This window comes from Chlorocebus sabaeus, chromosome 4, assembly GCF_047675955.1.
Source record: "Chlorocebus sabaeus isolate Y175 chromosome 4, mChlSab1.0.hap1, whole genome shotgun sequence".
Classification (NCBI taxonomy): Eukaryota; Metazoa; Chordata; class Mammalia; order Primates; family Cercopithecidae; genus Chlorocebus; species Chlorocebus sabaeus.
In genome coordinates, this window is record NC_132907.1 from 24,334,112 (window position 1) to 24,359,642 (window position 25,531).

At 43.0% G+C, this 25,531-nt stretch overlaps 1 long non-coding RNA gene across 1 annotated transcript; it reads right to left on the bottom strand.

Annotated features, from left to right (window-relative positions):
* On the bottom strand, nt 1-25,531 carry LOC140711568 (uncharacterized). Its single transcript, XR_012092845.1, has 3 exons — nt 24,741-25,531; nt 3,094-3,179; nt 1-355 (listed from the first exon to the last, which is right to left on the bottom strand). It is a non-coding gene; the product is annotated as an uncharacterized lncRNA (long non-coding RNA).

Below are 25,531 nucleotides of genomic sequence, written 5' to 3' on the forward strand. Positions count from 1 at the left end.
TGTAATGAGAAATTTTGTCTGAGTTTCCAGCCTTTGAACTCAAAACAGCAACATCAATTCTTACCAGAATCTGAAGCCTGCTGGCTTGCTCTGGGGATTTTGGACTTGCCAGCAGTCCCAGTTGTATGAGGCAATTCTTTAAATCCATCTCTCTCTTGCTCTCATGTTATTTCTTCTATTAGTTCTGTTTCTCCAGAGAACCCTTCCTTCCTTCCTTCCTTCCTTCCTTCCTTCCTTCCTTCCTTCCTTCCTTCCTTCCTTCCTTCCTTCCTTCCTTCCTTCCTTCCTTCTTCAGTCTCACTCTGTCGCCCAGGCTGGAGTGCAGTTCTCTTCATATAGCAGTCAGAGGGAGCTCCTTAAAATGAAAGTCAGTGCATAATTCCTTGATAAAAAACAAACAAACAAAAAACCCTGCTCTGCTGGCCTCTCATTTCAAACAGAGCAAGAATCCAGGTATTTACAATGGCTTGCAAGGCTCTAATGTCATCTGGTTTACCCATTCCTTTTCTAATATTGTCTCCTATTCTCCTTTTCAAGCCAGTTCAAGTTAGACAGTGTTGTTGTAAGGATAGAGCGGGAAATATTATGGGCACATGTGGATGATACAAAGACAGGAAACAAATTACATGTCAGATGCCTAATGGGAATTGGAATTGGGAACTAGAAAGTTGAGGATCGGGGCTACTCTTTCTGTCTCTCAGTACTTTACAGTCTCCCCTCGCCTTGCTTCCCATCTGCCCTGCTATGTGTAGTCTCTGCTCTGCTCTGCTCCACTTTGCTCACTGTCTTGGAAACGGCTTCCAAATGGATGACTGATGGGTTGACTTTGGGTCCAAGAAGTATTTAATGAGTGTCTAATATGTGTCAGTCACTGATCTAGGCCCTGTGAAGAAAGCACTGAAGAAAACCAACAAAAATGTTTGCCTTTCTAGAGCTTATGTTCTACGGTGTGTGAGTGAGTAGACAGTGTAGAAGTTAGGGGGGAAATATAAAATAAACAAAATAAATATGCGAACTATACATATGTCACATTGTTATTAAAAACTGTTTCAAAAACTAAAGCAGGGAAGAGGAACAGAGAACGCTGGAGAGGTGCAATATTTATCAAGGTGGGAGGGAAGGTCTCATTGAGATGACCCATGAAAAAAAATCTGTGTGAAGTAAGGAAACAAGCAAGGAGAATAGTGTGGCTGGGGAGAGTAGAAGGAGTGAAGTTAGATATCTGAGTGGTAGACAGTGGATTAGGAAGGGCCCTGAAGGCCAAAGGGTTCTGGCTTTTATGTTGGATGACATAGGGAATTCTTGGAGGGTCTTGATCAGAGGACTTCCATGGTCTGACTCACATTTTAACAGGATCACTCTGGCTACTATGCTGTGAATAGATGGTAGGGAGACAAGGGCAGAAGGAGGGAGTCCATTGAGAATGATAGGGGTAGCTTGGACCACAGTGGAAGCAGTGGTAGTCTTCCACTATTCTGGTGCAGGCTGGAGTGGATTCTTTGCAAAGGGTTTGTGGAATACATAAGGAAGAGACCAAAACATGACCAAAATATGATTAAAGTCTGCTTTGAATAACCCTCCAGGTGGCTGACACACTCTCTGTGAGCAGATGATCACCAAATTTCATCACTAAAGATTCATTTTTCACCCACTGTCCTGACTCCCTAGGGTATTTGACAGCACTTGTTCTACATGAGGAAACTAAATTTTAACAGAATTCGTTCATTGAATTATTTAATTAGAAAGGAGCCTTAGCATCTTTCACTGGCTTTTATCTCTATTCGGAAATTAGTTGGTAATGACTTCTAGGAGACCTACGGCCATCCTCTTGATATGAACCAGATCATACCTGTCCTGATGGGATGCCAGAGAAAGACTGCTGCAAGGTATTCACCACTCACAGACCTCTCCATTTATCCCGTTGATGCAAAGGACCCTGAGGTAATTTTTAAAAACTTTTTCTTCCATCTTATCTTAAGAAGATAAATGAAATGAATTGAAATGTTGGAAAAGTTATTAAGATAGTATGAGGATTATAATAAGTGGAAAAGTGAGATAACCTCTAGGAATTTCACTTTGGAGTACTCATCCATCCATTTAACTCACTGTGCCTCTTCCTTTTGTGCACAGTAGGGCTCCTCTGGGAACAGAACAGAGGGAGGAAGATACCTTCCCTGAAGCCCAGATGTTCCGGAAGCCTGCACCGCATTCACAAAAATCACCCCAAAATTGCCCCAGAGTTTGGAGTTTTGAAGAAGCAGAAAGAAGGCCTGAGTAAGGGCCTGGGAACCGAGTTAGATCCTGCTTCAGTGTCAGCACACGCCAGTGATGCTGCACACAGGTGGAGAGCGGCCTGCCCATCTTTTCATGGTGCCCACCGACCCATTTAGGATGAAAGATCAGAAAATTCTCTCCATGTCACCGCTTCTGAAACATGTGAATATTAATATTTGGTGTCTAAAAGGCAACGGCAAGTTTTCATTGGTTTTATCTTATTCATAATTATAGAGTTGAAAGAATATATATTCCCATGGGAATCAATGAAGACATACTCATTTTGAATGAAATAGAATATAAGTTGTAAAGATATAGAATTTTCCTGAACTGAACCTTGAACCAAAAAATCCCTCAGTTATCCTGGAACGAAACACAGGTCCTGAAGATAACAAGGAGTTTCAGGATGCCACAGGGCTGTCTGTGGAGTATGGGGCTGTTTGCCCCATGGGTATTTGAAGCACAGAGGCTACTCAGGCCCCTTTCTGGTCTCAAGGTGGGTTGGCTGAGATGTCAGTTTCTTCCTCAATGACAGCTTGGGTACAGTATGTGTAAACTGATTGTCAGTTGAGCTGAAGGGACTCTGCCCATATTGGAGTGTTCTACAAGAAGAGATGTCAAACCTAAAGGTCTAAAATGACTATGAAAGGAGTATTGTAAACCACTGGGACAGTTGTGATCACAACTGGTGGCAGCCTTCTAGTTTGGGTGAGAAAGACAGAAAGGAGGAAGATGTATTAGTCAGGGTTCTCTAGAGGGACACAACTAATAGGATATATGTCTATATGAGAGGGAGTTTATTAAGGAGAATTGACTCACGTGATCACAAGGTAAAGTCCCACGATAGGCTGTCTGCAAGTTGAGGAGCAAGGAAGTCAGCGGTGGATTGTTCTGAGTACCAAAACCTCAAAAGGAGAGAAATCGACAGTGCAGCCTTCAGTCTGTGGTCAAAGGCCCGAGGGGCCCTGGCAGACCACTGGTGTAAGTCCAAGAGTCCCAGAAGCTGAAGAACTTGGAGTCTGATGTTTGAGGGCAGGAAGCATCCACCACGGGAGAAAGATGCAGGCTGGAAGACTTCATATACTTTCCACTTTCTTCTGCCTGCTTTTATTCTAGCCATGGTTCCCACCCAAATTGAGGGTGGGTCTGCCTCTCCCAGTCCATTGACTCAAATGTTAATCTCCTTTGGCAACACCCTCACAGACCCACCCAGGAACAATACTTTGCATCCTTCAATCCAATCAAGCTGACACTCAATATTAACCATCACAGAAGGAGAACTTCACACTGAGTCCAAACACTGTGGCCCCAGCCCCAGCTTCCCCTTTCTGGGTTGAATAACCAGACTGAGCCTAAGAAAAGGAAGAGAGTTGACTTTCTCCCAAAAGGCCTGCAGCGGGTTAGAAGGCAATCGTTTGGGGACCATACCGAGTGCCTAGGATGCTCTGGACCATAAAACTTGAAATCAAATTGTTCATGCACTTGTCATGACAGAGAGAGAGAGAGGGAGAGGGAGAGAGAGAGAGTGACAGAGAGAGAGAGAGAGAGAGAGAGAGAGAGAAAGAGAAATAGAAATTTCCTTTCCTTGAAGAATGGCAAAACACATCTCTTGTTCTGGGGGCTATATCTTGAAGGGTATCTGATCTCCCCCTCCTGGGAGGAACTAGAATGTCCTACGGCAGCCGTGGCTCCTGGAGCTGAGAGATCTTTCTGGCACTATGTGAGAGCTACAAGGCTAAGTCTGGAGCCAGAAAAGTCCATGTGGACAAGTGCAGAGCAAGCAGATCTGAGACACATATGAAAGCAAGCTGGGCATGTCCAAAAGTCAGAGGAAGCAAGAGCAGACATGCATGAGCAGGCAGATGAGGCTGGTGCCCAGGCAGCAGGCTGAGGCTCTGGCTGGGCTTTGGATGCTCCTGAGAGTCCAACTGGAGACCAGCAAGCAAACCCCACAGTGAGCTCTTATTCCTCACGCAGCAGGACGACGGATTAAGCACAAAGTCTTAAAGGTCTGAGTGTCTCTTTATCCTGACCTCAGGAAAGAGAGGCAAGTATCATGTTTCTAAAAGTCTGAGAAGTCTTCACATGATAGCCTACACTGAAAGAACTCAAGTGCACATCCACTGCACACATGCATGTGTGCACACATATACATGTGTACACATGCGTGCTCACACACAACTCTCTGGAAGAGGAAGTAAAGAGACTTTATGTTTTCAACCCCTCTTGAGGAAACTTAAACTAAGTAGTCTTTCTGTGGGGTTAGTAGTGAATAGAGAGTGGGTCTGGGGTCACTGAGTCTGAGGTGGCTGGACCCAGAGGGTAGAGCTGAGGGGATTCCCTGAGACTGGGAAGATGGAGCAGAAGCAGATAGCAGATGGCAGCAGGTGAGAGTAGACTGGATTTCTCCTGAATCACCAGGTCCAGCCAACCTTCCTTTCCTTAGGGACACCTCCAGATCCCATTCCAAATGAACTCTTTCTCTGACCCTTCACCTCAATTCAGAATTTGGGAAATTTAGCCATGATCTTAGGAACACAGAGGCTTGAAACAATCTTTTCTAACTACCCCTTTGTTCAGACTATACAAGTTCTGCTTCTACATCCAGTGTCAAGACCCAAGAATCATTTTAAAGGGGAGCCATCCTTTGAAATTAAACTTCTTTTAATAATAATCAAAGACAGATTTCAGAGTTGACATAGAAGATAGCCACAATAAAGCCAATCCTCCAGTGTATATAATTTTTCAAAGTTACCTTCCTCTTCATATACTGGTGTTCATGTACAGTCCAGAGTTAATCTACATTAAATTATAGATTGTTTTCAGCAATAATGCAAACATTTGGAATCCTTCAAACTCTCTGATAACTAACTTCTACGTTCTCTCTGCTACTATCATATAGAAAGGGACATTTTACCTGATGTTGTTTGAGTCCTCACAATAAACACAGTGATCTGAATTGACTGAAGTGGAAAACTAAATGTTAGTTGATTTTCATAACAAGATTTCACAGCGATCTGAATTGACTGAAGTGATCTGAATTGACTGAAGTGGAAAACTAAATGTTAGTTGATTTTCAAAACAAGATTTCCACTCTGAATTCCCATTTTTCACATGTGATCATACACCTTGTTGTGAAGTTGAACTAGAAAGAAAATCCCTGCCCACTGGATTAATGCTAGAAGATAATCTATAGCATAGTAACGTCTTAGACGTCACTTTATTAGCCACTAAACTTGGAATAATTATTTCTAAGTTAATTTATTAAGTCTATACCTCCATTTCTTAAAAAAGTCTGAGGCAGCTCCTTCGAATATTAATATGCATTTATTTTCACATCTCAAATAAAAAAAATAGTTCACAGTGGTACTGATATGTCTTCATTTAAAAAACATTTAAATTGCTACCAATGACTTTCTTCACAGAATTGGAAAAAACTGCTTTAAAGTTCATACGGAACCAAAAAAGACCCCGTATTGCCAAGACAATCCTAAGCCAAAAGAACAAAGCTGGAGGCATCACACTACCTGACTTCAAACTATACTACAAGGCTACAATAACCAAAACAGCATGGTACTGGTACCAAAACAGAGATATAGACCAATGGAACACAACAGAGTCCTCAGAAATAATACCACACATCTACAGCCATCTGATCTTTGACAAACCTGACAAAAACAAGAAATAGGGAAAGGATTCCCTATTTAATAAATGGTGCTGGGAAAATTGGCTAGCCATAAATAGAAAGCTGAAACTGGATCCTTTCCTTACTCCTTATATGAAAATTAATTCAAGATGGATTAGAGATTTAAATGTTAGACCTAAAACCATAAAAACCCTAGAAAAAAACCTAGGTAATACCATTCAGGACATAGGCATGGGCAAGGACTTCATGTCTAAAACACCAAAAGCATTAGCAACAAAAGCCAAAATTGACAAATGGGATCGAATTAAACTAAAGAGCTTCTGCACAGCCAAAGAAACTACCATCAGAGTGAACAGGCAACCTACAGAATGGGAGAAAATTTTTGCATCTACTTATCTGACAAAGGGCTAATATCTAGAACCTATAAAGAACTCAATCAAATCTGCAAGAAAAAACCAAACAACCCCATCAAAAAGTGGGCAAAGGATATGAACAGACACTTCTCAAAAGAAGACATTCATACAGCCAACAGACACATGAAAAAATGCTCATCATCACTGGCCATCAGAGAAATGCAAATCAAAACCACAATGAGATACCATCTCACACCAGTTAGAATGGCAATCATTAAAAAATCAGGAAACAACAGGTGCTGGAGAGGATGTGGAGAAATAGGAACACTTTTACACTGTTGGTGGGACTGTAAACTAGTTCAACCATTGTGGAAAACAGTGTGGCGATTCCTCAAGGATCTAGAACTAGAAATACCATATGACCCAGCCATCCCATTACTGGGTATACCCAAAGGATTATAAATCATGCTGCTCTAAAGACACATGCACATGTATGTTTATTGCAGCACTATTCACAATAGCAAAGACTTGGAATCAGCCCAAATGTCCATCAGTGACAGACTGGATTAAGAAAATGTGGCACATAAACACCATGGAATACTATGCAGCCATAAAAACGGATGAGTTTGTGTCCTTTGTAGGGACATAGATGCAGCTGGAAACCATCATTCTCAACAAACTATCACAAGAACAGAAAACCGAATACTGCATGTTCTCACTCATAGGTGGGAATTGAACGATGAGATCACTTGGATACAGGAAGGGGAACATCACACACCGGGGCCTATTGTGGGGAGGGGGGAAAGGGGAAGGATAGCATTAGGAGATATACCTAATGTAAATGACGAGTTAATGGGTGGAGCACACCAACATGGCACATGTATACATATTTAACAAATCTGCACGTTGTGCACATGTACCCTAGAAGTTAAAGTATAATAATTAAAAAAACCATTTAAATCATTTTACCAAAATCTGAAAAGTATATATTTATAGTATTTTAAATAATCAACTATTATTTGGTATACTGCAGTTTTCCTAAACAATATAATTCTATCGAACTTGAAATTTGCCATTTTGGACATAAACAAGTTGATCACATGGTTCAGTTCTATCTGAAAACCAGCCAGAAAACCCAACGTCACCGATCTTTCCCCCGTTGTCTTGGACCAGCAGCAGGCGCCATATTAATTCTTGCTTCTCAGTATCAAGTATCTAGGAGAATCTTGCCAATTCTCCTTTTACTCTGTTGCCTGGCGTTGATTCTACTTTAATTGGAACTGCATCTTTGCCTTCTCAATAAGTTAGCTTTCTTTCTCATTTTCTCTCTTTCTTTCTTTCTTTCTCTTTCTTTCTTTTTCTTTCTTTCTTTCTTTCTCTCTCTCTCTCTCTCTCTCTCTTTCTTTCTTTCTTTCTTTCTTTCTTTCTTTCTTTCTTTCTTTCTTTCTTTCTTTCTTTCTTTCTTTCCTTCCTTCCTTCCTTCCTTCCTTCCTTCCTTCCTTCTTTCTTTCTTTCCCTTCCTTCCTTCCTTCTTTCTTTCTTTTTTTTTGTGTGTGTCTTCCTCAAACTTACCCTTACCCTGCTATTTCTTCCTTTGTGATTATTTCACTCTGAAGTTTTGTCACAGTTTTTTTACTGCAGCTTCCAAGGTCATTTGAAATTTGTGTGCTCATGGTAATTACCACTCTGCTATAATGTTGGAATAAAGGCAGAAATTATCATTCATTCTATATTGGCTTTTCTCAAACTATATTCTACAGAATTCTAATTCTTCCAGATGTTAATGTTTGTTATGAGAAAAGGTTCCATGATTAGTGTGGCTTGAGAAATGCTGGTGATTCATTACACACATTAGCATTTAAAAGGCTCCAAGAAGTCCTATGATAAAGAAAATTGCTTAATTTAATTTAATCCAGTATTTCCCAAATTTATTTGCTACAAGACTCCACCATCACCACCACCACTTTCATGAAAAATAGTTTGGGACACATATATTCATGGATCTTACAGACTGATAGAGTAGCCAGTCATTATCCAGAGGACACAGGTAAGGATATAGCTACAAACTGAGTTAATTACTCTTGAGGAATGGATAGCGGTTCTGTGAGAACACGTAACAAAAGACAGTGACTTAGGCTAGGGGTGGAGAATATTTTCCCAAAGATGCCACTCTTTTGCTGAGACCTGAATAGTGAGTAGGAGCTAGCTGCCTGCTGGGGGACATGGGGTGGGGGAGGAATCTTCCTCACTCGCACAGTCCATACTTATGTCTGAGTGGAGTGGCTGTCTTCTAGGTCAGCTCTGAAGACAGGGATTGGGAGCAGAGATTTCATTCTCTGTGACATATGGCCATCCATTTTCGTTTCTGTTAGCATTGAGATTTCTTTAGAGAAAAGGACAGAATAGAGAAGTTACTAAAGCTTTTCAGAGAAACAAAATCCCTCACAGGATCAGGAGACAGCTGGGATGTGGGAGGTGGTAGCTGGAGAGAGTGAGGAGAGAGATACCAAATATAACACCCATTTCTGTAACAAGACTCGGTTATTTTTACAAATGATCGTGTAGATTGTTCAACTGTGGTCTGCGAAATACAGACTGTCGCTTGTCAGTAGTATGGGATATTGTGTAGTACAAACCTCAAGAGTGTAACATACTTCCCACCACACACTTGTTAATTAGATGCTGAAATTATCCACCTTTACCCATGAATGGACTAAAGTTAGTGTTTAAAGGATTGAGACCAGGTGCAGGAGACATTCACAATTAGGGAAGAAATTGTGGGTTTATTTAAAGACCATAAAGTTGAAGCCTCTGTTCTTGATTTGACTTTTTTTTTAGATTTTCAGGGAAGATGATATGAACATTCTGCTCTCTCTGGCATAGCAGCTACTTTTGAAAACTCCAACATTCACTTGCTTCTAGGCTCCTGTAAATTCAATACAGTACAGTAAGCCAGACCTTAAGTGCAACATAAAACAGATGATGATGGCTTGTCAGAGGTGACGTAGATCTTGATAAATGACCAACACAGAACTATTAATACACAATTTAGCAGGTAGACACTTGGCTTTGGAGGTCAGATGGTCAGAAATCTAGTAGGAAAAGAGAGAGAGAGGAGAGAAAGAGAGAACACAAACAAAATACTGAGACCAGGGAGTGTCAGTAGGACGGATTATCCTAAGAAAATAGGATCTCTGAAGGTTGAAGCTAGGAGAGGGATAAGAAACCAAGAGCACTAGGTTTATTGCAATTTTCCTAAATAATATAACTCCATAGAACTTAAAATTTATAATTATATTATATTATATATTATAAATAACTCTACATAACTCTATAGAACTTGAAATAATTCTACAGAACTTGAAATTTCCTGTTTATTGCTTGTGAGCGGTGGTAAGCCTATTGAGTACCTTGAGATTTCAATCTGGTTCAATAGTGTACATTCAGTTTGGTGCCATGGCAATTCCTCACCTGGTTCCTCACCTGGTAGCATCTAGTACTACTAGATTGGTCGTGGGAGTTCAGGAAGCAGTGTTAGAAAAGGGCAACAGGTTGTGGTGCCACGGGCAGCCCTTAGAAATGAACTCTTCTGGCCCCATATTGATCTTTGGGGTGGGATACTAAAAAATTAACTCTTAACCATCAGCAGTGGAAACATGTTATGGGAAGGCCTCTCTGTGGGCTTGCTCTGGGGGAAACATCACTAGTTTGTAATGAAACTTGAGAAATCTCTCTGTGATTTAACTGTCAATATAATGCAGTCTTCGGAGTGTGGGTTCTGGAGTCACACAGACTGAACTTCACATCGTCACTCTGCCCCCTGGTTAACTATTGCATCAGTCAGGTCCGTTCAGGAAAACAGAGCCATTCCAGGTAATAGGTGAGATTTAACATGAAGAATGAGTCACAAATTGTTTAAAAGAAGTGAAACTCTAAACAAGAGACAGGAGGCCACCCAAAGATTAGCAAAAGCCAGAAAGTGCTCCCATTCTTAGGACTCGAGGATTGAGGGTTGCCTGATGGGAGGCAACTGGAACATGGAAGAAAGGCCCTCTCATGGGATCTGGAACATGAAGAAGGTGCAATCCTTGCCAGAGATGCTGCCCAGAACACACAGTGAAAAATATCCTGGCTTCTCCCTTCTTTCTACTCATAAATTTCCCACCAGTGACCCTCTTGGTGAATTAGAAGCCAGTTGGCAAGGGAGCTTAAAAAATAGACTTTGCTTGGCCAGCAAAGCAGAGGAAGGTGGGGAAATAGATGTGAGGTCACACAAAGCAAACAACTAGCCCATCAGTTCCATGATCCTGCTGCGTAATGTCCCGTAGCCTCAGTTTCCTCACTTGTAAGATGGAAATAGTACTCCTATCTCACAGGGCCATTGAGAGGATTACATGAGCAAGCATATGTTTCAGTTAGGTTTTCTTGAATAATCTCACTCAAGAACCTCAAGTGATTGGAGTGAAGGGAGGAAGACAGTTAGAAAGAGATACATGAAACCAAGGAAATAAGGGTCCAAGCCCAGAGCTTTACAGTAGCTGAGGAGGAGCCAGACAACCCATCCCAAGAAGAGCAGGAATTACTGTGGAGCTGGGTCTCATGGAGACTGAGGTCAGGAAGATCCTCAGCATCCAAAGAACTCCTCTGGATCTCAGCAGAGGGAGTTGTAGAGTTTTGCTTTTCTCTTCTACATTAAGATGACCCCAAATCTCTCTCTGGGTCTGGTTTCCTCTTTTAGCTATCAGGCAGTTATCCTCCAGTCTAAAGTTATTCTTTTCTTATCCTCTAGCCTAAAGCTTTTCTCTGAATCTAATAAGTTTTTGATCTTAGAATTTCTGGCTTTGGCTTGATCATGAACCTTTTGCCTCCTCTCAAACCTAAGATCTTTCAGCTTCAGCTTCCACTGAAAATTGTTTACTTCCTCCAACATTTCCCAATTTAATTTCATTGGAACAAGAATCTTATAGGGCCAGCTCTTTTTTATTTGGTAGAACTTTTCATTCGAGATCCTCTCACAGCAGGTATGGCTTCGATGTTTTGGGGAAGTGCCCAGGCTTGGTCCAATTACCAGTTTTGGAAGGAGTGGGGCAGGGTGATGTGGTCCAAAATGTGGCTGCCCCATACCGTACCTTCAGAAGGGGCTGTGGATGGATAACTAAGAGCTTTTGCCCATCCCACCCCACCACCACCACCTCTGGGGTAGTTTGGTTCCCATAACCCCACAGGAGCTAGAACTCTGGGTCACCTCTGTTCACTTCTGGTTCAGACCTCAGTGGTTTCACATTCCACCCATTGTTTCCCTTCTGATTCTAGTACATGGAGATACATATCTTGTTTTAACATGGCCATGGTTTTTGAGTTTCCTTTTACTTTTTTTTGTTTTTGTTTTTGAGACAGTTTCACTCTTGTCACCTAGGCTGAAGTGCAATGGTGCCATCTCAGCTCACTGCAACCTCTGCCTCCCAGGTTCAAGTGATTCTCCTGCCTTAGCCTCCCTAGTAGCTGGGATTACAGGCATCTGCCACCACGCCCAGCTACTTTTTTGTATTTTTAGTAGAGATGGGGTTTCACTATGTTGGCCAGGCTGGTCTCAAACTCCTGACCTCAGATGATCTGCCTGCCTTGGTCTCCCAAAGTGCTGGGATTACAGGCATGAGCCATCATGCCTGGCCTCTTTTTTTTTTCCTTTTTTTGTAGGTCATGGCAATCAATGACTCTGAAGCAAAACAAAGCCTCAATTTTTGAATTCACAATACCGTCTTCTCTGGAATTCATGCCAATATTTTCTAAAACTTAGGACAAATACAAAGTTAGACATTACCAAAACTAAGTTCTTATGAGAAACTCTTTTAAGAAGAGGGAGTGACCCAATGGAGAAAAAAGGAAAAAGTTGAAGACAACCTAGTTCGCAGATTGAGAGAACATGAAGACGATATCACTAAGGGTATCTGAAAACTATGCAGGGAATAACCCTTCAGGCATAGATAGTTTGAGAGATGGAGATGAAGATGGACTCCTTATCTTAAAATCAATAACCCTCTCACCAAAAAGCCAAAACAAACCATGAAACTCATAAACAACAATAACAATAAAAATCAATAAACAACCCAAATACGGGTATTCACGAGTGAATGAGTCAAAGTGATGAAGGGAAAATGAGCTTAGATAAAAATAATTTTCGAGATTGAAATGAGAGGGTCACTTTGTCTTCAAATTATCAGATCCTACTCGCCATCACCCCCACAGCTGGCCAAGAACCCTAAACCAACAAACAAAAATTCAAGAATAAAATGGGACTAGGCCATATATGGAACCACGTGAAAAAAGTGAACTGCTCATGGGCTTTATCGTTGAGTGAATGAAGGTTCTAGGGAGAAAAGGATCATAGAGTAAGATTTTGCAAGCATATCTCAGTTTCTGTGGTGGGGTGGACAGAAAGGAGGACAAGACAGAAATAGCTGACTCAGCTCTGTCCCCCAGACTTTGGGGGTCAGTGTGGTTCAGAGCAGCACCCCAGACTGGCTGTGAATGAGGACATGGTCTTTTCTCAATGCCCCTGTGACCTGTCAGGACTGAACACTACTTCATAATTCACCAACGCATTTGTGGTAGCCCCTTCCTTATGGGGTGGGGATAGGGCAAAAGAAGATTGAGAAGGTTCTGGCTTTGGCATTCCCAGGGAGAGAAAGGCAGGGCTTTCTGATAATTAGAATGTAAACTGTGGGGCTTTCTTTAGCTCCATACCTATTTCCAATGCATGTCAGACTTATAGAGTGAATACAGACTGACTGAAGAGAGAAGGAATTGTTTTCAAGAATGGGAACATATTCTGGCTGGAGTGCTGACTGGACAAAGGAATACTCACTTGGTGCTGCCAGAAAAGAACATTCTTGGCTGATATCTGTGGGGCTGTTCCTGGCTTCGAAACAGACAGGATATCAACTATTTGCTTCCTGAACCTTCAGAAGGGGCTGTGGATGGATAACTAAGAGATAACACTGAGGCTGGAAAGTGGACCAGGCTCTGGTAAATCAGAAGGAGATGAATCAAAGTGAGCTGAATCTAGCCTGGAGGCGTGGAGGGTTGGCTGGGGAGTCAAGAGATCTGGGCCCCCTTCTGAGTCCTGAGACTCTCTCACAGTGTGGCCCAGACTTATTTTTCCTCTTCAACAAAAGGAAGGATTGGACATGATAATTTTCAAAGTCCTTCTAGCTCTAATAGTCATTCATGTAGGTGGGAAGGGGGTGGGAGGTGGGGACAGACAGGGCATAGACAGTGGTTCATTTGAGAGTGGAGGGAATAATTCAAGCTTAAAAATCAAACTGATAAAAATGGTAAAGAGAAGAAAGGACTTAATCTTTCTCTCTTTGGAAAGATCAAGAGCTTTTAGATCTGGTCTCATTAAAGTTTTTTTCTCTTTTCTCTGTCTCTCTTAAAAAAACCATATTGTAATTTATGTTACTCGTAATCCCTTGCGATGACTTTAATACTTTTTCAGCCTCTGTGTAGCTTCTGGTTTTCACATTTAAGACAGGAAATCTTCATTTAATGATCTTAAAAGTGTTGGTATGGACCCCACTAATGGCCACACTCTAGGAAACTGTGGAAGCTGTGACTGGTGTTTTTGTTCCTTTTCTGTTTATTCAGATCCATCCCTTTGCTTTTTCTTCCAGATAGAATCATCCAGAGGAAATGCCTTTTTAGAGTCACAAGTCTAAAAAGTTCAGTCTTTATTCAATATTTCGTGAGAGCTGCTGTGTGTTGAATGCTAGCACTGAGATAGACGATGGTAAGCAAGGAGAAAACAAGACAAATGGGATCCCAGTGTTCCTGAAACGTACAAGGATGTGTGTGTGTGTGTGTGTGTGTCTGTTTAGATGGCACAGCCTGGAAACAGGAAAGCAGAAAAATAAGTGAAATGATTATCAGACTATGTATTATGATAAGAGCTATAAAGTAGACAAAGGGCTGAGATAGAGGAAATGGCAGAGCAATGATGTGTCCATTTGGGTGTGGGGAGGTGATTATGGCTTGGATCTGTTTTCCCACCCAAATCTCAGGTTGAATTGTAATCCCCAGTGTTGGAGGTGGGGACTGGTGGGAGGTGACTGGATCATGGGGGTGGATTTCTCGTGGATGATTTAGCACCATCCCCTTGCACTGTCCTCACAATAGTGAGTTCTTATGAGATCTGCTGGTTCATAAACACGTGGCACCTCCTTCCCCCACACCTGCTGCCCTTGCCACATGATATGACTGCTTTCCCTTCACCTTCCGCCATGATTGTAAGTTTCCTGAGGCTTCCTCAGAAGTCAAGTGGATGCCAGCATCATGCTTCCTGTACTACCTGCAGAACCCTAAGCCAATTTCACCTTTTCTTCTGTATAAATTGCCCACTCTTAGGTATTCCTTTATAGCAATGTGAGAACAGATTAATATAGGAGAGGTGCAAGGCGAGTGGGGTGCTTTTGAGTGTGTAGCCAGAGAAGACCTCTTTGCTAAGGGAAGCAGCTACACCAAGAGTGGAGACCTGATTGGGTGGGTACGAGTGACCAGTGGAAGGAATTACTGCATCCTCAGAGCAGCTGGGAAGATGGATGCACTAGCATCCTCTTCTCTACACACTAGAATACATGAAATTTTTATTTGTGAGATTTAGTTTAGCTCACATATATGAAGCATTGTCAAGTCTCCTTAAGGCCAGTCTGGAACTGCTCAGCAGGCCCTACCTTCTTCAGCACAGGCTCCAGCAGAAGTGGGCTCAGTGTGTTGCCTCTTTCATTGGCGAAGGCCAGCCAGGATACTGTGTGCAAAGTTTGGGACTGAAAATAATCTCCACTTAAAAAAAAAATCCTTCCATCAGTAGGAGATCGAAGAATGAGAAATAGAATAAAATAATAATTGTTGTCTTTATTATTTTTATTAGATTATCTAATTTATGTCAGGCTCTTTCTAATTGTTTTACATGTTTATTTTAAGCCCTGATTCATCTGTATGAAGTAGGAATTATTGTTATCCCAATTTTACAGATAAAGACAGTGAGGACCAGAGAGCTTGATGTGCTTGCCCAAGGGTCCAGAACGCATTCCCTTAACCTTAGGCAACACTGCTTTGGAGGGGTTAGTTTCACATGGGAATTTCAGGTAGCATACATTAGGTCGCACAACATTAGAAAGTAAGAAGTTCTTTTTGGAGTTAAGAGAATGCCAGTTTTCCATTTGAGAGTGAGATTTCTAGACTCCCATCATCTCTAAATTGGAATCTCTGGGGGTAGAACTCAGGTATTTGCACTTTCAAACTGCTGCCCAATTGATTCTAAACATTGTTTGAGAAGTATGCTTTTGTGGGCACTCACAAGTATGGAGCCAAGAGAGTAGACTCTGAATTCCTTCAATAATAATAATAACAATAATAATAATCGTGATAATAATGCTATTTCTTGAGTGCCTTCTCTGGGTTAGACATTATATTAGCTGTTTCCATGTGTGACTATATTTAATGGTGACAACTCTACAAGAATTGTATGATTTTTTACATTTTACAAATGAGGATAAATCTAAACTTAGAGAGATAAGTAACTTGCCTAAAGTCATATAGACAGAGAGTTGCAGATCTGATGTTCAAACCTCATTTGCCTGTTCATGTTCCACAACTTCATGCTTGTTATATACAATTCTGTAGGCTCATTTTTAGATTACAGAGATCAACCTAAAATGTTCGATCTTGTCTCATCTCAAAACATAACCAAATGAAAAATGACGTTTTTCCAGGTATACGGTCTTTGACTTGGTTGCTTAGCTTATTTTCTTACTTATAAGATGAAAATAGTAGTGCCTACCTCATGAGTTTGTTGTAAGGATTAAATGGGATACTCCATGTATAGCCTGGAAATCACCTGGCATTTGGTAAGCAATCAAGAGAGGTAGCTGCTCTCACTAGTAACATGATTATACTGCCCAACTCTTCCTAAGTGAATTTATGCAATTGTTGCATAATCAGAATTTCTGTCCACCAATATTGATTGCTGGTTTCCTCTTGGCCATATTGAACTGAAAAAGATCAATCTACTCCTTAATAAGCAAAAACAAAGAATCCTCAAGATGTCTCTGACTATTCCTGTGTTCAAACTTCTTTCTCCCAACTGACTTCCAGGAAGATATGCTGCGTCGTCAGCTGAGCTCTAGTTGCCAATCTGCAAAGTCACTTTCTCCTTCCTGCTATCTTCCCTTTATCAGGGAAACTTACATTTTTCACCTATCATTGACATCCTCTTCATTCAGTCAGTCATCCAGCCAGCAAATATTTATTGAAAACCTATTCTGTGTCAGGCACTCATTATTCCAGGCACCATAGATGCAGCAGTGAACAAAGATCTCTGCCTTTTTGAAGCTTACATTCTAATGGGAGCTGAGCAAGACAGACATAAACAAACAAGTTGAGTGTAACATGTTAGCTAGTGATAAGTTCTATGGAGGAAACTAAAGCAGGGAAAGGGGATAAGGGTTGCAGGGAAGCAGGAAAAGGGGGTGATGGGGTGCAGTTTTATGTAGCATTGTTAGAGAAGCCTTCACAAAGGGAATATTTCAGCAAAGGCTTGAAGGAGGTAAGGGAGTGAGTCATGAGGATTTGCAGGAAGAACTTGCCAGGTAAAATTTAGCACACAAATAGTCCTTGAGGCAGATAGCTTTAAGTGGCTGCTGCAGATTGAGTAAAGGCTGCAGACTGAGTAAAGGAGACTGTGATAGGCTATGTGCTCAGAGACATAATGGGGGTGGGTATGCATAGGGCCCTGTAGGCCACTGTAAAAGTCTACTGCTTTTAACTGAGTGGGATGGGATGCATTGGAGAGTTCTGAATAGAGAAATGTTATGCTATAATTGATATGGTTACAGGAACTCTAACTACTCCATTGAGAACACCTGCAAAAAATGGCAAGGCTCGAGGTAGAGATGACTGCATGACTGTTGCAATAATCCAGGGTAATTTAAGAAGAAAAGAGGCCAAGTACAGGGGCTCATGCCTGTAATCCCAGCACTTTGGGAGGCTGAGGTGGGTGGATCTCCTAAAGTCAGGAGTTCGGGACCAGCCTGACCAATATGGCGAAAACCTGTCTCTACTGAAAATACCAAAAAAAAAAAAAAAAAAAAAAAAAATAGCCATGCGTGGTGGTGCATGCCTGTAATCCCACCTACTTGGGAGGCTGAGGCAGAAGAATCACTTGAACCAGGGAGATGGAGGTTGCAGTGAACTGAGATTGTGCCAATGCACTCTAGCCTGGGCAACAAGAGACTCTGTCTCAAAAAAAAAAAAGAAATATTTTATTCAAAGGATATTGGGTAGCTCATCATATATATCTAAGAGGTCTAAAAGCCAGCTCCATCTTAGTATAGAACTGGTCCTGCAGTGCCCTCTCCACTGCCAGCACTGCATCCCCAATGTTGCAGCCTGCCCCCCACCAATGCCTTTGATACTGGACCCATCTGTAAGAATCCTTGCCACTGCTGCATCTGACAACTGAAAATAGCTGCCATCACGTGTCACTTCTGGTCACTGAGCTTTTGATTCTAAGACTGTGGGTTGTCTGTGCTTGGTGGACCCTGGTCCAGTAGCTATGCCTATGCCCTAGCTACAAAGGCAGCGTGCAAAATGTGTGTCTGATGCTCTTAGCTTCTGTTGGGGAGGTGGGTGATTCCCAAACATAGGGCAGGGATTCAGTTGTTAATTGGGGAAAAAAATGACAACTGCCCCCTACTGGTGGGTCCTTGTGTTCCTTAGCGGCTGCATTGCTACCTGGTTGCACACCAAATGGCAATTTGGGGTCTGTCGTCTTGTTTTCAACAGCGGCAGCAGCAGTAGAATATCAATTCCATTGTTCATAGTATCTTACCTAGTTCATCACTGAAGGCCTGTTGTTTCCCTCTGTCTGTTCTTATCATTATAATTGACAGTTCAAAATGGGGAATAGATGGAGAAATTGACAAGAGATGGAAACAAGAATGAGTAATAAACACCCTGGTAGTTTCACAGCTGTTGATATTTTTACTTCAATCACTTTATCATCAGATGATTCATGTTATGAATGAACCACATGTTTGAAATAAGTAGAATTTAGAATTTCCCATTCTTCATTTATCTTAGAGACTGGACAATGAGGCATTGTGTCACTCCCTTAAAGCCTCCTTCTCCTCTCTCCCCTTTTCTATTTATTTCTTTATCTTTGAGGCCCCATGTCACTCTGTCACCAGGCTGGAGTGCAGTAGTGCAACCATAACCCAATGTGGCCTGGAAGTCCTGGGCTCAAGTGAGCCTTCTGAGTAGTTGTTACTACAGGCATGCGCCACCACCCCTGGCTAATTTATTTTATTATATATATATATTTTTTGGTAGAGACAAAGTCTCATGTTTTGCCCAGGTTGGTCTTGAACTCATGGGCTCAAGCAATTCTCCCACCTTGGCCTCCCAAACTGCTGAGATTATAGGTGTGAGTCACTGTGCCCAATCCCCTTTTCTATATAAATTCAATATTAACAGGTACAAAATGACTTAGGAGGAATTTATATGATTTTCAAGCCCAAAAGCTAAAATGACCCAAAAAGGCTAATTTGTAGCCTCTACTTGCCAAATGGTTAATTCAAAAGTTAGTATTTGCAGATAGTTATCAGAAAGTGGGAGTATATTACCCTCTTCTTCTCGTTTGATATTGTACTTTTGATGTTCACTCCTTGCTTAAAGCTTTTGGCATTGTAAGTAAAACCATGATGGGATTTTAGAAGACAGTTTCCCTGGTCAAATAAACTAGGGAGCTGCCAAAAATACCTACATCTGGACTCACTCAAGATCTATTAAATCAGACTGCCTGAGGCCCAGCCCCTCACTCCTCCTTGATTCTAACGTACAGCCAGAGCTGAGAACCACTGGTCTAGGCCTTGGAGGCATTTGTGTATTGAATCAAAGAACAACCAGGTGGTGGCTCAGCAGGTAACTGAAACTTGACTCACGCAAGAAATAGGAATTTATTAGGTGGCCTAAAGATAGTGTAGGCTTTAAGCACAGGGGTGGGCAGGGGGGCAGGAAGGGGAAAACAAGACAAGTTAGTGAACTTGGGGCTGTATCAGGGGTTGGGGAGAAGAGGTGAGGTTGCAGCAAACACTGGTGCTTTCTGCCAAGGTCCCACCATTCTGTTCCTGAAGAAGACCTTAAAAAGCTGACTTTCACCCAAGGGTAAAATCAGCCTTAAAAACAGATAGATTGCTGTCTCGAATGAATCAAACAATATGGGTTGAAGAGGGTGGGCCTTCCCAGGACCAGAGACAGACCTGCAGGAATAATAACAGTCAGAACTGTTAGGTTGTGTGAGACTTTGATTTGGAAGGCAATGCTGCAATGAACATGGTATTTTGAGAAAGCACAACTAGCAGAAGCAGCAGTGCCAGAAGCCCTAATAGATGCCTTGCAGGCCTGAACAGGTGGTGCAAGCTGTGAGGCCCATGCCAGCTGCTGCAGCAGGAAGAATCTGCAGGAGAATCTGGTGATGGGATTTGTGAAGCCTATCTGGCTTCATGACTTCCAAGCTGGATTCCCCAGCCTATCTAGGGATTCTGGTCCTCAGCATCCCTTAATAAGCAGCTGTTGTGCTTAAACCAACAGAAGCTCTGTGTTTATAATTAATATCTCTGAATGACATTCATTTTCATTTAACATTCATTCAGGCTCCGGAGCAAGATGGCTGAATAGGAACAGCTCCAGTCTCCAGCTCCCAATGCGAGCGACACAGAAGATGGGTGATTTCTGCATTTTCAACTGAGGTACCGGGTTCATCTCACTGGGGAGTGCCGGACAATCGGTGCTGGTCAGCTGATGCAGCCCGACCAGCGAGAGCTGAAGCAGGGCAAGGCATCGCCTCACCTGGGAAGCGCAAAGGTGAAAGGAATCCCTTTTCCTAGCCAGGGGAACTGAGACACACAACACCTGGAAAATCGGGTAACTCCCACCCTAACACTGCACTTTACCAAGGGTCTTAGCAAATGGCACACCAGGAGATTATATCCCACACCTGGCTGGGAGGGTCCCACGCCCACAAAGCCTCCCTCATTGCTAGCACAGCAGTCTGCGATCTAAGTGCAAGGCAGCAGCGAGGATGGAGGAGGGGCGCCCACCATTGCTGAGGCTTAAGTAGGTAAACAAAGCCACTGGGAAGCTCAAAATGGGTGGAGCCCACAGCAGCTCAAGGAGGCCACCTGTCTCTGTAGACTCCACCTCTGGGGACAGCGCACAGCTAAACAAAAAGCAGCAGAAACCTCTGCAGATGCAAATGACCCTGTCTGACAGCTTTGAAGAGAGCAGTGGATCTCCCAACACGGAGGTTGCAGCTCATCGCCAGCAACGGATCAAAGCTGGATGGAGAATGACTTTGATGAGTTGAGAGAAGAAGGCTTCAGTCCATCAGACTTCTCAGAGCTAAAGGAGGAATTACGTACCCAGCGCAAAGAAACTAAAAATCTTGAAAAAAAGACTGGAAGAATGGATAACTAGAATAATCAATGCAGAGAAGGCCATAAACGAACGGACAGAGATAAAAACCATGACATGAGAAATACATGACAAATGCACAAGCTTCAGTAACGGACTCGATCAATTGGAAGAAAGAGTATCAGCGATTCAGGATCAAATGAATGAAATGAAGCAAGAAGAGAAGTCTAAAGAAAAAAGAGTAAAAAGAAATGAACAAAGCCTCCAAGAAGTATGGGATTATGTGAAAAGACCAAATCTACATCTGATTGGGGTGCCTGAAAGTGAGGGGGAAAATGGAACCCAGTTGGAAAACACTCTTCAGGATATCATCCAGGAGAACTTCCCCAAACTAGTAAGGCAGGCCAACATTCAAATTCAGGAAATACAGAGAATGCCACAAGATACTCCTCGAGAAGAGCAACTCCAAGACACATAATTGTCAGATTCACCAAAGTTGAAATGAAGGAAAAAAACAAAGGGCAGCCAGAGAGAAAGGTCGGGTTACCCACAAAGGGAAGCCCATCAGACTAACAGTAGGTCTCTCGGCAGAAACTCTCCAAGCCAGAAGAGAGTGGGGGCCAATATTCAACATTCTTAAAGAAAATAATTTTCAACCCAGAATTCCATATCCAGCCAAACTAAGTTTCAAAGGTGAAGGAGAAATAAAATCCTTTACAGACAAGCAAATGCTTAGAGAATTTGTCACCACCAGGCCTGCCCTACAAGAGACCCTGAAGGAAGCACTAAACATGGAAAGGAACAACCAGTACCAGCCATTGCAAAAACATGCCAAAATGTAAAGACCATCGAGGCTAGGAAGAAACTGCTTTAAACTTCATATGGAACCAAAAAAGAGCCCGCATTGCCAAGACAATCCTAAGCCAAAAGAACAAAGCTGGAGGCATCACGCTACCTGACTTCAAACTACTACAAGGCTACAGTAACCAAAACAGCATGGTACTGGTACCAAAACAGAGATATAGACCAATGGAACAGAACAGAGTCCTCAGAAATAATACCACACATCTACAGCCATCTGATCTTTGACAAACCTGACAAAAACAAGAAATGAGGAAAGGATTCCCTATTTAATAAATGGTGCTGGGAAAATTGGTTAGCCATAAGTAGAAAGCTGAAACTGGATCCTTTCCTTACTCCTTATACGAAAATTAATTCAAGATGGATTAGAGACTTAAATGTTAGACCTAATACCATAAAAACCCTAGAAGAAAACCTAGGTAATACCATTCAGGACATAGGCATGGGCAAGGACTTCATGTCTAAAACACCAAAAGCAACGGCAACAAAAGCCAAAATTGACAAATGGGATCTAATTAAACTAAAGAGCTTCTGCACAGCCAAAGAAACTACCATCAGAGTGAACAGGCAACCTACAGAATGGGAGAAAATTTTTGCAATCTACTCATCTGACAAAGGGCTAATATCCAGAACCTACAAAGAACTGAAACAAATTTACAAGAAAAAACCAAACCACCCCATCAAAAAGTGGGCAAAGTATCTGAACAGACATTTTGCAAAAGAAGACATGCATACAGCCAACAGACACATGAAAAAATGCTCGTCATCACTGGCCATCAGAGAAATGCAAATCAAAACCACAATGAGATACCATCTCACACCAGTTAGAATGGCAATCATTAAAAAGTCAGGAAACAACAGGTGCTGGAGAGGATGTGGAGAAACAGGAATACTTTTACACTGTTGGTGGGATTGCAAACTAGGTCAACCACTGTGGAAAACAGTATGGTGATTCCTCAAGGATCTAGAACTAGAAATACCATATGACCCAGCCATCCCATTACTGGGTATATACCCAAAGGATTATAAATCATGCTGCTATAAAGACACATGCACACGTATGTTTATTGCGGCACTATTCACAATAGCAAAGACTTGGAGTCAACCCAAATGTCCATCAGTGACAGACTGGATTAAGAAAATGTGGCACATATACACCATGGAATACCATGCAGCCATAAAAAAAGATGAGTTCGTGTCCTTTGTAGGGACATGGATGCAGCTGGAAACCATCATTTTCAGCAAACTATTGCAAGAACAGAAAACCAAATACTGCATGTTCTCACTCATAGGTGGGAATTGGACAATGAGATCACTTGGACTCAGGAAGGGGAACATCACACACCGGGGCCTATTATGGGGAGGGGGGAGCAGGGAGGGACTGCATTGGGAGTTATACCTGATGTAAATGACGAGTTGCTGGGTGCTGACGAGTTGATGGGTGCAGCACACCAACATGGCACAAGTATACATATGTAACAAACCTGCACGTTATGCACATGTACCCTAGAACTTAAAGTATAATAAAAAATAACAACAACAACAACAACAAAAACATTCATTCAACCCAGTGGGATAGAAGATATTATCCCTATTTAATAGAACAGAAATCGAGAATCGGAGAGTTAAGAAGCTTGTCCGAGCTCAGACAGCCAAAAAACGGCAACACTGGAGTCAGATTCACATGTGAATGATCCTGAAGCCCGTGCTCCTTCTCTGTCCGGCTCCAGGAAAGGGGCCACATACTCAGTGTAGTAGTAGTGAGCCTGTCTTTGGCGCGGCCTCCTTTGTCTTCATGGTTCAGTTGAGGAAAATGACCTGAGCCTCAAGGTTGCCTAAAATTTGTCTGCCAGTGTCTGCCTCTTACTAAAGCTCCTCACAAGAATGGGGGCTCTGATTGGATGCTTCTACGGTTTTGTGTTTTTGTACTTCATCATTTCCTAGCAAAATGTCTCTGTGAAAAATGTCCTCCTTTCAGCCCTGAACTACAGGAACAGAGATCTTTTCCTTGTCTGAGCCAGTGGCTGGGTGGTCATACGTGTGTGGCTCGGAGACCCAGTTTTAGAAGAACTGAGGCAGGTGGTGAGTGTCCAGGACAGAAGAAACCCGGGGTCACTGTTGGCCCCTCTTTCTGAGGGCTGCTCACAGATGCCACCTACCCGTGGCCCCCAGAAACGACGCATTCAGACCCCAAACCACTGTACTAGGACAGCTCTATCTAACTTCCAGTTCTCTCGCTCAGGAAAGTCCCTGAATTTATGAGCTGGAAGAGACCTTACAAATCTCATTTTGCATGAGAAAACTCAGACAGGATTTTCCTGAGGTCACACAGTAAGCGGCTGGGCAGCATTATTGTTTACAACAGAAACTAGGAAGCACTTTATAATTAGGAAAAAAAAATGGCTGAAAGCAAAAAAAAGCATATGGCTCTTTATGCTTCACAATTTACTTGAAAGACATATACCGAGAGGGGAGACATATACCAAGAGATGAGACATCGTGTGAACTGTAAACTTCCTACAGGAACACACGCGTCGGGGACCTAGGAGGCCGCAGCGGTTAGAAAAGACTTCAAGGGGAGGTGAGGGGCTAGCGTGGGCCCCTGGAGGACGAACAGGAGAGCCTGGCAGAGAAAGGGCGACGGCGAGGAAAGGACAGAGAGACGGGGGACCTCACTGGCTGGGCCTAAGGAAGGGGAGGGACCCCGCCGCCTCACCTCAACCCACCCCTGCTCAAATCTCTGGATCCTGGAGCAAAAATGGGAAAAAGCGCCCAGACCGCTCTGCAGCGTGGCTCCTCCCTCTCTCAGCGAGTGTAAGCAAGCCCATGTGCTGGGACGCGGCTAAGGGGATCCGGGCATGCTTGGCGGGCGGCCGGGAGGAGGCGCCCGCCCTAGCCCGAAGCAGCCCCTCTGGGCCCCTCCCCGCCGCCCCTCGCTCTTCCCCGCCCTTCGCTCTTCCTCCGCCTGGGTCCGTGTTGTGGGCTCCCAGTCACTTCTCCACCCGCCTCCCTCGTCGGTCGCCTACTGCTGCTTTAGCCGGGAAAGGCCCAGAACACGCTGCCTTTTCCAGTTAACGTGGGGGTTGGAGGGAAGGAGAGAGCTGGTGCTCCCGTCCTTTTCCCTCGTTTGTCCTCACCTCTGCCCTGCTTGTCTAGGCGAAGGAGGCCCAGGAAAGCGGCCCTGCCCGCAGCCCTGCCGGCCTCAGCTCGCGCAGTCCACCCTTAGATCTTAGAACTGAAGGTGGCGCTTTCAAATCCCAGTTTCGTTATATATTCGTGCTTCCTATTTACCGGATACCGCGAACTGCTCTTCATGCTGCAAGGGGAGAAAAAGATGCATTCAGCCCTTCAGTTTGTTTATTACAGTAATCATGACGCTGGAAGACCGGGCGTGCAATATAAAACCCAGGAAGGGAGCGATTAAAAGAATAGAAACAAGAGAAGGCAACACAGCCCAGATCCCAGAAAGCAGAAGGGGCATTGCTCTCAGGTTGCTGCCTCGGCCCGTCGCCGGGGAGAAGGGCTTTTTGGAGCATTTGTTCAGTGCCACAAAGCCCTACCAGGATTGATAAAAAGCGTTTCCCTCTGAGGTTTTCATGCATTCCTTGAACAAATATTTACCAAGTGCCTAATATGTAACAGACATGGTTCTAACTGACAGACATCTTTGCCCTCATAAGAACTAACATTATCATGGAGGAAAGAGAAAATAAAGAACAAACATAATAAATAAGTGCATTACATATTGGAAGGTAATTTTAAAAAAACAGAGCAGGCTAACAGCATGAGTGTGTGGGGGGTTCCAGTTTTAAAGAGAGTGACCTGGGTGGGCCCCAGGGGTAAACCTGCTAGGCACGAAATAGGCAATCCCAGATAAGCCTGCTGTCCCTGTGAGTTGACGGGCCCTTCCTTGTGCTCATACATGTGC